We start from the raw sequence: 16,736 nt of genomic DNA on the forward strand, positions 1-16,736 counted from the left end.
ACTCGTTTGATATAGTGGAACGGAGGGGCTGCTCTCTCCCCCAGACTAGGTCATTATTGGACCGAACTGGGTAAACAAATATTGTGTTCTTTCTTCTCATTTATCTTTTATCGGTTGTTATTATTATTATAGCTTATTCCGCTTGTTATTTGGTTGTCGTTCTATTGCTCCACACATCAAGTTCTTTTATTGGTGTGATTTTATTGACGAATTCACAACAATTGGCGCCCACCGTGGGGCAATCGGAATAATTTGAAGTGAGCACCATGGTTTCTAAGTGGGATATCGAGGGACTTTCCGAAAGCAATTTGGAATTGTGGAAAGTGAAGATGGAAGCAATTTTAATGTTCGCGATGATGGGTAAAACATGGAGTGTTGTTACCCGGTGCCTTGAAGATAACGAGTTAATGGAGATGGTGAAGAAGAAGGTCGGCCTGGAGAGGCGGTGGTAATAATACTCGACATCAGCCTGGAGAGGCGGTGCTAAGAATACTCGGGTTACTTCTGAAACAACAACTTTATTATGAGGATGCGGAGATGCTAGTGGAAGTTGAGATTCGGTGGAGTGTTGAGTCATGGACGTTGAATGCTCCTATCACATGTGGTCAAAGAATGAATACTTTGAGACTCTAGAGCTAGTTGAAGGTGGAGTCGTTCATCTTGAAAACGAAAAGCTTGAAGGTTCAAGGTATGGGTTCAGTTTGTCTTACGAAGTTTGACAATCGTGAGTTTCTTTACACGATGTGAGGTATGTTTCTGAACTTAGATGCAAAGATAGTTGGTCATGTATCTATAACTAGTGGTGACTCTTATAATGTAGTTGAGTTGTGGGACTTCGGGTGGACCTGTTAGTGACATGAGTTTAGTTGGACTAGTGAACAAGGTTTACTAGGTGTTGAACTGAACTGGAATTGTTGGAGACTAACAATAGCTTGAAGTATGTTTCAGAGGAGTTGAAGAGGTCTTGCGTGTTACAAGGTGGAGATCATGGTGGGTATACTTTGGTGGAAACTCAGTTTGAGGTGGAGTCTTCCAATAGTGGTAGACAGTCAACATTAGCTCTTGGCTATCTAATCGGAGATAGGGAGGAGAGTGGTATTGTTGAACCAAAGGGGATGACCATGGAGACCTTGTGGGTTATGTTTCAATTGTGGCTGAAGAAGTGCAAGACCTTGAGAGGATCTTCAGGGAGGCAATTGAAAGCAACAGGTGATCAGACTTGGTAACTTGTGAGACTGCTGGAGGTAGTTGGATACAAGGAGAGTTTGATGTTGCAGCTTGTGGAACCACCTAAAATTCCAAGGTTGGTTTGGAGCCAAGCAAAACTTCGAGAGTACGGAAGGCATTCCGGGGTCAAAGAGTGGTGAAGGCTTGTAGGGCTATCGCAAAAATCCATGGATAGTCAGAGGCAAGCGATTCTTCAGGAGGACGGAAAAGGCACAATCCGGGGGCTGAAGAGGGATGGTGGAGCTTGTTGAGCTATCTAAAATGCCGATGATAGTGGGGAACAAGTGTTTCTTCAGGGAGGTACGAAGTTGACCACTTCGGAGTCTGAAGAGGGTGCGGTGAATCTTGTGGGGCTACCTAAAATCCTATGGTAGTGGGATGCAAGATCTTCATGAGAGCGGAAGGCATTCCGAGGATGAAGAGGGAGGTACAATCCGGTGATCTTGAATAGAAGATTCAAGATGGAGAGAGCAGCACAGTGGTTGATATGGGATCACCATCGATTTAAAGGCAAGGTGGAGAATTGTTAGATATGCCTTGAAATCTCGGTAACAAAAAGTTGGAAAAAATATATTTTGTGAAAGAATATATTTTTTGTGGAAAAATATATTTTTGTGAAAAAAAAATATATTTCCTTGGAGGCCACTTTGACTTGGATTTGTTTTATTTTAAAATAGATTTGTTACTAATTTTTGGCATATATTTTTCTATAAATAGGGATCACTTTATTCATAGAAAAATCAAGAGAGTAGAGATGTAGGGAATCAATTAGGATTTGCCGCCGACACAAGGCTAGGGTTTTAGAGAGAAACAAGAGGGGTTGTCTCTTGGTATAACTCTAGGGTTGGGCAAAGGGGATTGATTACACCTTGGGAAACACTTATCAAATTGAGTCTCTTGGCCACGGGAAGAGATTCGGGATTTGGGTAGAATTAGGATTAATTCTTGTAACTCAATTGGAACTCTTTGTAAAGTTACTCGTTTGATATAGTGGAACGGAGGGGCTGCTCTCTCCCCCAGACTAGGTCATTATTGGACCGAACTGGGTAAACAAATATTGTGTTCTTTCTTCTCATTTATCTTTTATCGGTTGTTATTATTATTATAGCTTATTCCGCTTGTTATTTGGTTGTCGTTCTATTGCTCCACACATCAAGTTCTTTTATTGGTGTGATTTTATTGACGAATTCACAACAATAACAATGGATATATGTGATTTCAAGATAAAAATAACTATATGACTATTTATGACATATTCTTAATACGATTATAATCAATAACCTACAATTATGGGAATATGATCTTAGGATCTGTAGTTCAATAACCTACAATTATGGGAATATGATCTTAGGATCTGTTGTTGGGTTTGTACACGATTAATAAGATTATAATCAAAGACAAATTTGGAAGGCTTGTGGCTATAGAAACATTCGGAAAAATAAAGGGATAATGCAATGCAACCTTGCAGATTGAAAAGATATTCAAATATCAAAGATAACTACTCCACAGAAAAATGTGTTGGTAGTTATGTTATTTATGTAAGCATAATATATATCATTCATATTGACTAAAGTGTGCTCAAAATCATTCTAAGTATGTTTACTGTCATAGTGCTTAAAGAGTGAGTTTCTTTGTCAAATTGATCAATAGCATTTCATAGAAGAAAAGTTATCCTAACCTCAATGTTTACTTGATGTCTTCAGTATGCAAAGTTCTGTTTGCGTAGCTCCTTTCAATTTCTTAAAAGGCATCTTACTTTTTGAATCCTATCAAGCTAAAACAGACTAAAAAGAAGACGTTCAAAGCGAGTATATATTATGGATTATATTGCTTCCAAAATTCATATCTAATAATTCATACCTTACATATGTCGCAGTATCACCTCATTCATATATAAAATCCAAAGATTCGGTGTGTATAAGATTCCATCACACCAAAAAGTCTTCATCTTTGGGCAGTCTTTAATGCTTCCGTTAAAAAATTTTGGCATCTCAATATAGCAAGGAAAACAGCTATGACTGAAACATTCGAGGCTAGGAAGATTGAATAGTCCCATTTCGTACAATTTTGGGAATTTAATCTTCTTCTGTTGTACACAATTAATAGGATTGCAATTATTCCCAATGATCTCTTTCATCTTCTCGCATTCAGACACATGGAGATAGTACAAATTTGGAAGGCTTGTGACAACGCCAACATCCGGAAGCACATATTCCAAATCATTGCACTGCTTGATGATTATCCCACGTAAATACTCGAATCCTAAAATTTGACCATAATTTTTCCAAATGTGCTTCAGTTTTGGAAGAGAAGACAATCGTAAACTTTCTAGTTCACAATGCAACATGCTCTGATTTGATTCAAATATCTCTTCTATGCACTCACATTCATCCACTTTGAGAATCTTCAAATTCGAAAATAAGTGCATCATGTTCGATGGGATGCAAGTCAGTAGCTTGTGAAAGTTTACAATGACAAGTTTAGTTACTCTTTTGATGTAGCCAAGTAGCTCTTCATCGACAATATCTCTAAATGTCTCCGATTTTTGCAACTCCACCTACACAACACAAAATTGATGTAGTTAGATTAAATTTAAAATCAATTAAAAAGTTCTATATAATGTTCGAGTTGAAAGACCTTGTGTTTGAGTTTGTACCTACCTTGTATTTCTCTGAATTATGGAGATAATATATTATCAAATTAAGATCTCCAAATGTGTGTGTATCCATCATATCCCAACGTAGTGTATGAAGGTTGGGTGTGTTTATGATAACATTTCCATAGGGAAAGGTTCTCATATTTGGACATTCTTCAATTGATAAGAGCCTGATATCATAGTTGTACACTCCTGAACAAAAACACTTGAGCTTTGGTACTTCACCAAACTCTAATTCCTTTAATTCTGGAAAAGAAATTTGAACCTGATCACTATTATTGAATTCCTTGTCCTCTTCAACAGTGCATAAAGGGATATCATAGTCAAAATTTCCTGAACAAACACATTCCAGCTGAGGAAGATAAAAAAGTTTCAATTCCTCCAGCTTGGGAAATAGAGTCTTGACTTTGTTGCCTCCTTCTATATATTCCTCTCCATCATCATCTCACATTTATGAACGAATATTTTTTGAAGCTGCACAAGGCTTCTAGCCATAGAGTGGGAGAACAAACTCTTCAAATTTTGGCAATCAAAAACTGTAATTAATGTTAGATTCTTGAAACTTATGACCTTAGTGATATTGTGGTTCCATATGTGACTTAATCTTGGCAAACTATACAATGTCATCACTTGTAGCTGATAATGTGTGGTGGCATCCCTTTTTTCTGTAACTGATTCAAACACCTCAACCAATGCATCACAATTATTTACATTGAGTTTCCTCACATGTTGAAGTATTTTTATCTCACTGAATGATACAAGCATCGATAATCTATGAAATTTTGTGATATTCATTACTTTTTCTTTGACAAAGTATTCAAACATGCCTTTATCACATAGCTCCTTCATGTTCAACATCTCAGATCTTTGTAAAGCCACCTACAAAATATTCATTTAAATGTATCATCTGACTTTGTATACAAAATTCTTTTTGCTCAAATTACTTAAATGTACTAGATATATCATTAAATTTATGAATATATATATATATATATATATGAAGATGAGACATACAAATGCTTTAAATAGTTGTAAAGTGACATTTATATCATTCTTGTGTATGGAGTTGCTGGTGAGTGATCCAATCTCTATGTTGACATCCTTAAGCTTAGGTGTACTAGAAAACCCTTGTGAAAATACTTCCATATTGGGACAATCTTTGATGTCCAATTTCTGCAGTGATGGAAAATCAAGATTATAGGAGCCATGGAAGAAGGCCTTAAGGTCCGGAAGTGTTGCAAGACGTAGATGTTGCAATGCAGGGAAGATGATCTTTTCTCCATTTGCTTCTGATTCTTTTTGAGATACTATCTCATATATGTTTTTGCATTCCAATATGTGTAGCTTCTCTAGATGCTCAAGACTTCTCATGGATGAAAATGATAACAAGGCGCTTATTTTGTCAAAGCCCCGCATGATTAGTGATTTTATGTTTGGAAACAAGTAGTCGTCTATAACAAGACACTTATGCAAATTACAATTGTTTACATAAAGTTCTTGAAGAAGAGGTGCACCCCGAAACTCTATATTGGTTTTCCTTTCAGAAGTGGAAGAAGTCTGATCATGTAATAAAATACGTAAGTTATAGCTAGGAAATATAACAAAAATGAAATATTTGAATATTTGTGGGATGAACACTTACCTTATTGATTTTTTTATTTGTGTTGTTTTGACGGATCAATTTAGAACACAACGGTGTACATCCAAAGTGGCAATTAGAAGATCTTGAATTGTTTCCTTCAAAATTGCTAAAACCAGTGTCCCCAATGTTTGAATAAGATACAACAGGATGATTGTTGTGCATTGTAGTGATCAAAAACAATATATCTAGTTTTGGACAATCATCAATTACCAAGTTTCTTAAGGATGGAAATTGTATCTCATAAGAGTTTGTACACACGCGTGCAATACTTGGGAGCCCTGAAAGTCTTAAGGAATATAATTTTTCAAATGAGATAACATTTACTTTTTCTTCGCCATCTTCATCATCACTCACTAAAGACTCCATCAACTTACAAAATTGTATCTCCAATTTCTCAATATTGGTGATTGCTCTAATAATAGCTGGAGTAAATACATGTCTCAAAGAGTCACAGCTTAATATTGTCAAGGATTTCAAATTTTGAAAACCTTGAACACAATGCATAGCTTTAGTACTCCACACATGTGTTAGTTGATCAAGGGAAGCTATCTCGATTTCTTTCAATTGAGGAAATACTTGGCCATCTAAATGTGAAGATCTTTGTGTGTCAAACACCACATTAATGGAAGAACAATCTTCTACAGAGATTGTTTCCAATTTTGGGAATTGTTGCATCCAATCAGATGAAAACAATTTGTTCTTCATTGATAATGATGTATAGCTACCTGATTCTGAATGGGGAACAGATGATAGCACACCTTCCTCGACCTTAGTTAGTTCCGATTCAGAAGATCTCTTTCTTTTTACCTGTACAATACAATTCACTATTAGATAACTGATATGCTAATCAAATATGCATGCTTAATTTAATTACACACAAACATTTAACCATGTATTGAATGTAAACATATATTAGTGTAATGATCTTGTAAATCAAAATATAGATAATTTAAAACATAAGTCTAGTAATACATATTTAAATTTAAATGAACTTACTATGCATTTCAATGAAATTATAACAACAACAATCATAACTACTAAAAAACATAAATTACTTACTTCTTGATTGGGCTCTTTCAAATTGATAGCTTGTTTAAAGCCAATAAACATTGGGAGCTTTTCTAATTTCAATTTCACCAAACATGAGAATTCAATCATCAATCCATTGACTTCAGGATGCTCAGATGTATAACACATCTCTTTAAATTTCGGAAGATTTTTCAAAGATAATGATTGAATATGTGGCAAACCATCGTAGTAAACAGTACAGTCTATCAGACACTCCAAATCAAGACATGAATCAATCCTTAAATCTTTCAAGTATGGACTTGGACAATCACGTAATAACTGGCTCATAATATTTTTCAAGTCTTTCACTTTTCTTATTGCAAGGATTTCACATTTCTTAATCAATTGTGAGATCATCAATATGCTATTAACAGATTGATAATTAATAGTACTAACTTGCAATAAATTTGACTCCAAATATGAAGAGCGTTGCAAATAAGTATAAGGATCCACATAAATCCAAAACTTTTGCAGGTTGTATAAGTTCAAATCATTGAATAAAACTTCAGTCCCTCTAACTTTCATCTCAACAACTTTTAGTTGATGAGATATCTTTTTCAACTCATTGATCGCAACATCATTTTTCTTCCAAGGAAAATTGTCCATCCTCAAATAAAGTTCTTCCAACCGAGACAATCTTATCAAGACATTAGCAGAAATGACATTAAGATCGTTGCAATTTGTCAGATCTAGTAATCGCAAAACACTCAAGTTCCCTATTTCAACTGGGAGTTCTTTAATATTAGAATGTGCGAAACTTAGAACTTCTAGGTGTATAAGTTCCTTACCAATTATAGAGATATCTCCAACATTGCAAGATTCTACTTGCAACGTATGGAGGCTAGTTGAAGATTCACATAGAGATGGAATTTTTGGAATATAAAACTTTTGAACAGACAACACTTTGATTGATTTCATGCCTCGAAAGAAATGTTCAGGCAGTTTCTTTTCATTTGATTGCACTTGTAGAAGTTGAAGTGAAGGAAACTCTAAGTCGCCTTCTAAACATATTGTCTCATCCAAGATAAGTGATATTGCATTGATGTCATTCAATTTCTCTTCTTTCAGACTCTTCATGTCATATTTCACCATAAACTTGTGTTCTGTTTTATATGCAACTAAGATGACAACATCACGTACAATATCGTGCATCTTCACACAACCTGGTACATCGCTATTCAACAACAAGCAACACCTCTTTAGATCGTTCACCAAACTATGTACTCGATTTCTTGCTTTCAAAGGCTCACCAGCAACTTTGAACAACCCCAAGCCCATTGCATGACGTAATAAACTTTCAATAGGTATATCAAAGTCTTCTGGAAACAAGGCACAAAGCATAAGGAGCTTCTTGTGTTCCGTGCTACCCAAAAATTTGAAACTAAGCTCAATGCGCGAGTAGACAAATTTGTGCACATCTGAGAAAGTAGATGACTGGGAATTTTTTAATTGCTCAAATGCAACCTCCCATGTAGTAAGGATTTTCTCATTCTCGAGCGCTTTTCCAACAATTACAATTGCAAGAGGTAAGCCTCCACATTCCCTTGATACTTGTTTCGCTATTGGATAAATGTCAGGTTCATATACAACATCTCCTGTAATTTCTTGAAATAGATACCAGGCTTCATCCTCGAGCAAAACAGAAACATGAAAACTCACTTGGCTTCCCATCTTTTGACACTCTTTTTCATGTCGTGATGTGAATAATATTTTACTACACTTTTGATTATCTCGAGATGGAAGTCCTACCCAATCAAAATTAAGCTCACTCCACACATCATCAAGCACGACTAGGACTTTAGTCTTTCCATCATCAATTTCCTTCATTCTTTGAATTATTTCTCTGCCTCTTCCTTCCACACTTTCACTTTTCAAACTCAAGCCTAAACAATCAGCAATCTGACTTTGGATATTCTTGTAATCAGGATTCTGGGATACCACTGCCATCACAACTTTATCAAATAACTTGTTTTCTACGAATTTGATGAGTTCTTTCACCAGTGTGGTTTTCCCCACTCCACCCATTCCACATATGCTTATTCTTTTGAACTTATCATCCTTCAGTTTCTCAATGACTTCTTTTATAATAGTTCGCTTAATATCTTCCGTGAAGGTAGATCCAAGAGTTGGTGCAGCTTTATGGTAGGATATGAGCTGAAATTCTTTTTTTTCCTCCTTCAACTTTGTAATATACTCAATGCCTTTAGCAGCCCGCTTTCCCAAAGAGTAATTATTTTTCAAATTTGGACATTTTCCACCAAAACATTTCTCATTCTTCTTAACTACTTCTTCGTCGAAACTTTGTAAGACATTTTCAAAAGCTGCCACGTCGTAGAGCCACTGTTGTATGTTTGGATCAAATCCTTCTCTATTCATTCTTTTTGTGTCCACCCATGCTTGTAGTGCTTCTTTAACACCCTCCAACTTACTGTGTTCTTCCTTCAAGTTGGCAATGATTTTTTTGTGGTGGATCACATATGCAAACTGCTTCACCGTAGACTGCAAAGCCAATTCTCCAAGTTTTGAGATAGCTTCTTTTGACAGTTCAGTAAGAAACTCCATGTTTCTTTGCCTTCAGTAGTGGAAGTTCTTTGAATTATGAAAGGGAAAACAAACAAAGTAGAGAATAATGTGTTAGATCTAATATATTATTAGATAAAAGTATAATACTATACTATATTACAAGTACACCTATGTTGTCAAAGCGGAAAATGGGTGTGGCGCGGACAACCCAAAAATTGACGCGTGCGGTAGCGGGGGGCGTCGCGGGCGCGATTTTAGTGATGTGTCGCGGACAATAAAAATTAAATAATAAATATCAATAATCAAAATACATACTACATTAAGTTTAAAACCAATAAAAGTAGCATATGTCTTACAAAATCCAAATATATATTATAGTAGTAGTAGTAGTAGTAGCAGCAGCATATTTTCCAAAATCCAAATACATATTATAGTAGTGGTAGTATTATATTTTCCAAAATCCAAATACCAATAAAAGACATAAGTCTTAAGCAAAACATTGTAATAAAATTCAAGAAAACAAACAAACACAAACTATAAAGCAAGAACAGAGAGCTAGAAGAAAGCAAGAACAACCTGTATCCGGCCCAGTGGACCGCCTAATCTGTTCGGGGGGGTCAGTTCAGTGTGCTTTATTTATTATCAAAAGCCAGAGTAGTGTCTAAAAATAACTGTGCATCTAGTTAATCATAGTAATTTATAATCATAGTAATTGATAATACTGGTTAAAATCAAGAACCTTTTCCCTATGAGTTTTGGTGAATCAATTAAGCAGCTACAACAATGCATGTGTATAGCATAAACCAAAAGAAGGGTTATATATTTACTACATACCAAGGTAGCAGCATTAGAAGAATTTGAGGCAGAAACTCAGCTGGTTGAGTCTCAATTTCACAAAAATGTTTGGATTCGACTAAGGATCGGCACTAACGGTGGCGATTGTACTTTATGGTGGTTCCGGTGGAGAAAATTCGGCAAAAGAAGGGAGTTTTTTAGAGGTTATGTTATTTCAGATAGCTTTTTAGTTATAAGCTAACTTTTTAACTATCAGCTTATAGCTTATTTTTACACCCGAACCTAAATGCAATTTTGTCCCCGTGCGATTTTAACTCTTAAGGAAGTAAAGGGTGTTGATATGATCAAAATGAATTTGGTGTCCTATGTACAACCCAAGTCAACAACATTCTTTTCGGATTTAGATTCTTCAAATTCAAAAATCATACTCTTTATCTTCCTAATTATAAGAAAATATCCATTTTTTTTAGATATATTGAAAGTTTGATGTATATGGTCTATATTATTGTCTAAATACATAAAATTTTGAATGTATTTAAAAAGTGAATGTTTTCTTATAATTAGAACTAGAGGGAGTACATTCACTTTCATTTAATTTATTTTTCAGCTTAATTTTGTCATTACAGTCTACTATATTGTCTCTCGCTAATCTCTCTTCTAACATAATGTAGGTGAATAAAAAAAATTAAACGTAGGAAATCCAAATATCTTCTTTCTATATTCTATTTATTTGATTTTTTTTTAGTATAAGGACATTAGTTAGCGAAAGATAATTTAGTAAAGTTATATTGAATTTTGTGCGGTTAATATTTTTAAAAAATATATATAATTTACAATACAAATTTTTCCATATTGTTGAAGAGAAAAATAAATAAAATTTTAAAAAAATAATATCATGAAGATTCAATTGCTTTTAAGAAATTTCATGTTGAGGAGGTGAATAAAGATGAAAGTGAAAAACCACTCAAAAGTCTTAACAGATTTGGTGTTTCTACCTTGGAGTCCACAAGGTACAAAAATGCTAAAATTTACCAAAATTAAATAAGAACTAAACTTAAAAGGTCTCCATTTTATATGAACAAAAACATATTTAATCAAATGTAAGTACATAATAATAATTTACTATAAATTTGCAAAAATAGCATTTTATTCTCTCATTTTAAACTTTTTCAGTATACACATTCAAACCTTTGGTGCAGACTTTTATTTTGCCAATCCCATTTTAAAATTAACTTCAATGTCTAAATTATTTCAAGTTATTTAGTAATAATAAATTTATTTATTATATTCAGATTGCCTTAATTGAAATAATAAAATTTAAATTGTATTTTAACAATATTATTATTAAATAAAATAAAAGTATTTAAATATATATTTTATAAACCAATACGTCCAACACACAACCGAGACGATTAATCACTCATGACCGAACTTTGAGCCGGACTACTTCTTCTCACACACCTGTGGAGAAGTTAAGAATTCAAGTTTAAACTCAGACTGCTGCATATTAACGTTTTTACAATTATTAATTGAGTTGTATTGACAATATTTACATTTTATTTTATTATATAGAGGAGTTCATGAAGTTTTTAATTTACTCTTTTTTTAAAGCCACTATATTTGGTTTTGTGGTGAGATATTTGAATAGTATGTATGCATGCGATTTTAAGTTCAAATCTCAAGCAATCCAATGTAACAATTTTTTTAGTTAAACAAACTGTTTTTTTTTTTCCTAAAAGAATAATAATCTAAGGAATGATCATACTAATTTCAAACTACTGTATGTTTGATTTTAAGGGTGAAAAATATAAGTCTACACTTTTTTCCCATTAAAACTGCTCCATTTCTCGCGTCGAACTAAACACAATATTTTAAAATCACTCGTCAGCCTAGACACAACATTTTTTAATTAAGAAGATACTATTGGAATTTAGGTATAGATCGATAACTTTTCAACAGAGAATAGTTTATCTTAGAATTAACATGCTTTATGATATATGGCCATCTTGAACGGATGTGAACTTATTTTTTGTCTTTTTTATCGATTTCTTCTTTCATCTCTTATTTTAGGCCCTCTAGTGCTTTGCAGTTTGGTGACTCTCAGTCTAGTCAAGGGCTGCCTTAGGAGGTTTCTAGATACGAGTTCTTTGTACTTTTTTTTTTCGGGGTTCAGTACTTCTTGTAATTCCTTTTGTAGACTCTTTTCATGTATCTGCTCTTTTTTATTTATATATAATTATATTTGCATTAAAAAAAATTAATAAAATATCATTTTTAGAACGTAAATATTTATACAAAAACTGGAAAGTAAATATAAATACTATAAAAGACAAGGAAAAATATTAACTGAAGACAAAAATACATAGCAAAGTTATAATAACCAAAATATTTGGAAATACTTACTAGATCTTCGTGCGAAGGCAAAAATATACCGCTACTTTTGATTGAATAAGAGATGTTGACAACTTTCCCAAGAGAAAAATTTAATATCGTTTAGATTGAGATTATATTAATTTTTGTGTGCAAAAGTGACAAGAGCCTCAGCAAATTGTGATTTTTTTTTACAAGGAGCTAAAGGAAGGTAAAGATTGAATGGATAAATTGAGGTGAAGAGTGCTAGTAAATTGGAATGCAATGGCCATATATAAGAAGGAAGCAACTTATTGTAGAAGAAAAAAAATTATACTTTACTAGAAAGAAAAGAAAAACAAGAAGAAAGGAATTTGTTCTTCTCACGTTTATATATGTGTTATATACTTGAAAATAACCTCTTTTGGGATGTGGAACATAAAAAATGAGATTTTTGGGTGGATTTATGTTCAAACCCGAAAACAGGGCACTTGTGGCTGGCATGCTGGCTGGGCCAGCCTTGCAGCGAGGAAGCTGGCTTTCTCTAGCTGAAACCAGGAAGCCGCGGGTTCTTGCCGGCTTTCTCTGGCTTTCTTTCGCTCAGCCACCATGACAGACTAGAACTTATTTTGTTGATGTTTCTAAGTGCAATTAATGGTTTATAACATGAATTAATTTGACTTGCTTAATGAATTGTGTGTGCGTGTTAATACTCGGTTGAAGTGTTTAGATTTATATTGTTTCTAAATGATGCTTCTATGTATTAATACCATGTAATCTTATAATTGAATTAAGATTGAGCATGTATGCTTCCGAGTTAGATTATGATGAATGATGTTGAAATGTTAAGTATACTCTTGTACTTGCATTCTTTTGATTATGTTTTCTAACTCTCTGCTTTGTGTTATGTGCTGGACCTTTGGGGGTCCAAATTCACATATTATGTGTTTATCGATGTCGAGTCGTCGGTGAAGCTCCGCTCTGATTATGATATGGGAAAAGGGTTGTATTTAGTAGATGGTGTCTTTCATGATTATTTGTATTTATTTTGGAAAATGTATCTTTATAAAGATGATTTATTTTGTATAAACGATTTTTACTAATTAATTACATTAGTATTATTTTTGGAAGAAGAATGTAATATCTCGAACCAACATTTTATCAATCAATTGATTTAAGTCTAGAATTTTATTTTATCCGCTGCATCGCTTTTGAAAGAGAAATTTTTATTAAGCCAAATAAAGGCAATAATGGGTTTGAGTGTTACAGTATATACATGAGTAAAGAAAAGAATACCATTCTTTTTCCCTGGATAACCAAAAAAAAAAGGAAAGAAAGAAAATTACGTAAATCAATGCTGCAATGCATGAACTTGGACATGCATTGGTTTGGGTTATTTTTTTTCCTCCCACTTTCTTTCCATCATACCAAACGGGCCATAAAATGAGAGTGATATATGGGAATGGGTAACTTAAGTAATTTAACTGTCTTCCTTCTTGTATATAAGAATTTTTTGCAAAAGGGTAAATTAAATTACATTTCCATCCTTTTAAAAGAAGTTTAAATTACACTCTTTTATTTTATTTTTTTTGAAAACTTGGTATCCGGTACACTCTTTTATTTTTAAATGACAAATATAAAATTTATAAATATAAAAACAAGAAAATATAAGAAAAATTTAATTAAAAGGCTTTTTCTCTATTTTATGAGCCAAATATAAATATAACAGGAAATTAAAATTTGGTTGTGACTTAAACATAAAAAGGGTGGCAACAAAAAAAAAATTATTACTAATAAGCCTGGCGAGTCAATCTGCCCCATCACCGCCCGTTTTTTTAACAGGTTAGGTAGAGCGGACCAATTATTAGTGACGAGTTTAAAATCTCAACCCATCCTGCCAAAAACAACAGGGTGAATGGCTGACCCAACAGATCGATCCCATTTTTTAATCCCTAAATTGATTAGAATCGACCCCTCCCATGTCATGTCACCCCATCTAACGAGAGATATCTTTCGATAATGTTTTTTCTAGTATGAGCAATGCTAAAAGCAAAAACAATCATCTAAATATTATATTGAGAATTACCAACATTATGATGGTTAGCCATTATCTTTCAGGAGTGCAGACATGCTTAGTTTGGGTTAATTAAAGGTTGCAAGCAAGGCTCGTTGATAAAATTTAGGCTTAAATGCAGTTTTGGCCCCTCAAGTTTCACAATTGCTTGATTTTGGCCCCCCACATTTCAATTGCTTGATTTTAACCCTCTAAGTTTCACAATTGCTTGATTTTAGCCCTCCAAGTTTCAATTGCTCGATTTTGGCCCCCCAAGTTTACCCCCTTTTGCATTTGCTAGCCCCCATTGACTTTTTTGACTATAAATTGCTTATGTGACATTTAAAAAAAATTAAAAATATGTTTTAATTAAAAAATAATAATATTTGTTTTTATAAAAATGTATTAAAAATTGTTTTTTTAATAAAAAGTTTAATAATTATTTTTTATTTTAAAAAAAGTTTACAAAGTTTTTAAAAAATAATTCATAAAATGTTTTTTTTTACTTTTTTATATAACAAAATTATTTTACAAACTACATATAATAAAAAAAAATTATAATTTAGTTTTTAAAAAACAGTTTGTAATTTATTTATTTATTTTTAAATACTTATTTAATTTTAAAATGCCACATAACCAATTTTTAATCAAAATATTCAATGGGAGGCTAGCAAATGCAAAAGGGGGTAAACTTGGCGGGCCAAAATCGAGCAATTGAAACTTGAAGGGCTAAAATCAAGCAATTGTGAAACTTAGGGGGTTAAAATCAAGCAATTAAAATGTGGGGGACCAAAATCAAGCAATTGTGAAACTTGGGGGGCCAAAACAGCATTTAAGCCTAAAATTTAAATATTTTAATTATTTCAAAATCATCAATCAAATACAAGACTTTATGTATCTTTTATTTTACCTATATTTTTTTTTATCCATATATTTTTAAACCTCAAAATTTAGAGTCTGTCTTTTTATCAATAACCATAACATGGAAACCGGTTTTACCTTTACCCATTTCTTAATTAAACCAACATAGGGTGCTATTAATAACCAATATAAATAGTTGATTGACAATTATGACTGTCATTCTTGTTGATTGGCATTACACAGAAAATAGAACAAAGCAAAGGTAAAGATTGGCAAAAGTCCAGTTTGACCTTCATGATGGCAGCAACAATGTATCCATTGGCAACTTTGGGAGCTTTAACAGCTCTTGACCTTCGCACACCAGCTTGAGGATTCTGGCTTTGCTCCCACATTGCTCAAATTAGGAGCCTTAAACTGCTCAGCTGCCTGAGTTTGTAGCTGTGAGCTCAAGTCTTCAATCTTAGCTTCTCCGAATATAATGTAGGTTTCGTAAGTTGGGCTCTTGAAAACATCTGGTTTTGAGATAACGAATAAGATCTGAACAAATAGAAATCCAAATTCATTTTCACATACTAAACAGTGATACAACGGAAAAACAACTCAAAATACATACATGTCGGTACGAAGATTCTTGCTTTTCTTGACCGTCACACGACTGGCACCAGTAACAGACTCCATTCCAAGTTTAAGCATTGCCTTGCGACTCTTCTTAAACAGTCATACAGAACGGTGCATCATGATATTTTTGGTTATACTCAAAACATATTTTAATCTGGTATGACAATTTTTAACAACCTATCAATGAAACTAGCCTGACTTATCACAACTCTCAACTCAGCTCTAAATACAGAACAGCTAAGTCTAAACAATATTTTACAAATTTGTGAACCATGAATATCCCTTTGTAATGGAAGACTCAAATGTAAGAATGAAATTAAAAAACACTGACCAGAATTTGCATGAGCCCATTTGAAGCATAAAAATAAGTCACTTGAAGCACAGAAGCAAGCAATGAATCTTGTTTGCAAGCTTACCTTCTGCATTGTCCTCCTCTTAATCATCATCCTCATCCTCCTCTTCATCATCATCTTCAACTACCTGCTGCAAAAATATATTACTCAGAAGTTCAAAACGTATAATACTTAATAATAATCATAATAACAAAGTTATCTATAAAAAACAGTTAAACTATTGGGTAAATAAATAGTCAATTACATTTTACTACGAAGAAAGTGGTTAAATTCCTCCTTTATACTTATGCTCCAAAACAGTATCCTGAGCAATACTAGAGGATTCGAGTCTTTTTGGTTGGACTCTCCCTTTGTACTTAGCTAAATTCTCGTGAGGGGTTGTCTGCGAAGAATTCTGACCATAGATAAAAGTTCATGGTGGACCACTTTTGAAGCTGACCACTTATTGTATTATAGTCATAATTTGACAATATATTATCGTCATAATTCCGAGAAATACAAGATGATTGCATCTTATGTGTTTTTTGAGGAAGAACTTGATTTGTTTTGCCCCTAAATTAAGTGAATCTCTTACAAACAATGGAAGATGGT

The 16,736-nt window shown here is 33.4% G+C and overlaps 2 pseudogenes; both read right to left on the minus strand.

Annotated features, from left to right (window-relative positions):
• Nucleotides 1-3,088: 3,088 nt before the first annotated feature.
• Nucleotides 3,089-12,508, minus strand: LOC123891781 (annotated as a pseudogene).
• Nucleotides 12,509-15,350: 2,842 nt separating this feature from the next.
• LOC123891782 lies at nucleotides 15,351-16,217 on the minus strand (annotated as a pseudogene).
• Between the last annotated feature and the right edge of the window lie 519 nt (nucleotides 16,218-16,736).

Source organism: Trifolium pratense, linkage group LG6, assembly GCF_020283565.1.
Source record: "Trifolium pratense cultivar HEN17-A07 linkage group LG6, ARS_RC_1.1, whole genome shotgun sequence".
Lineage (NCBI taxonomy): Eukaryota > Viridiplantae > Streptophyta > Magnoliopsida > Fabales > Fabaceae > Trifolium > Trifolium pratense.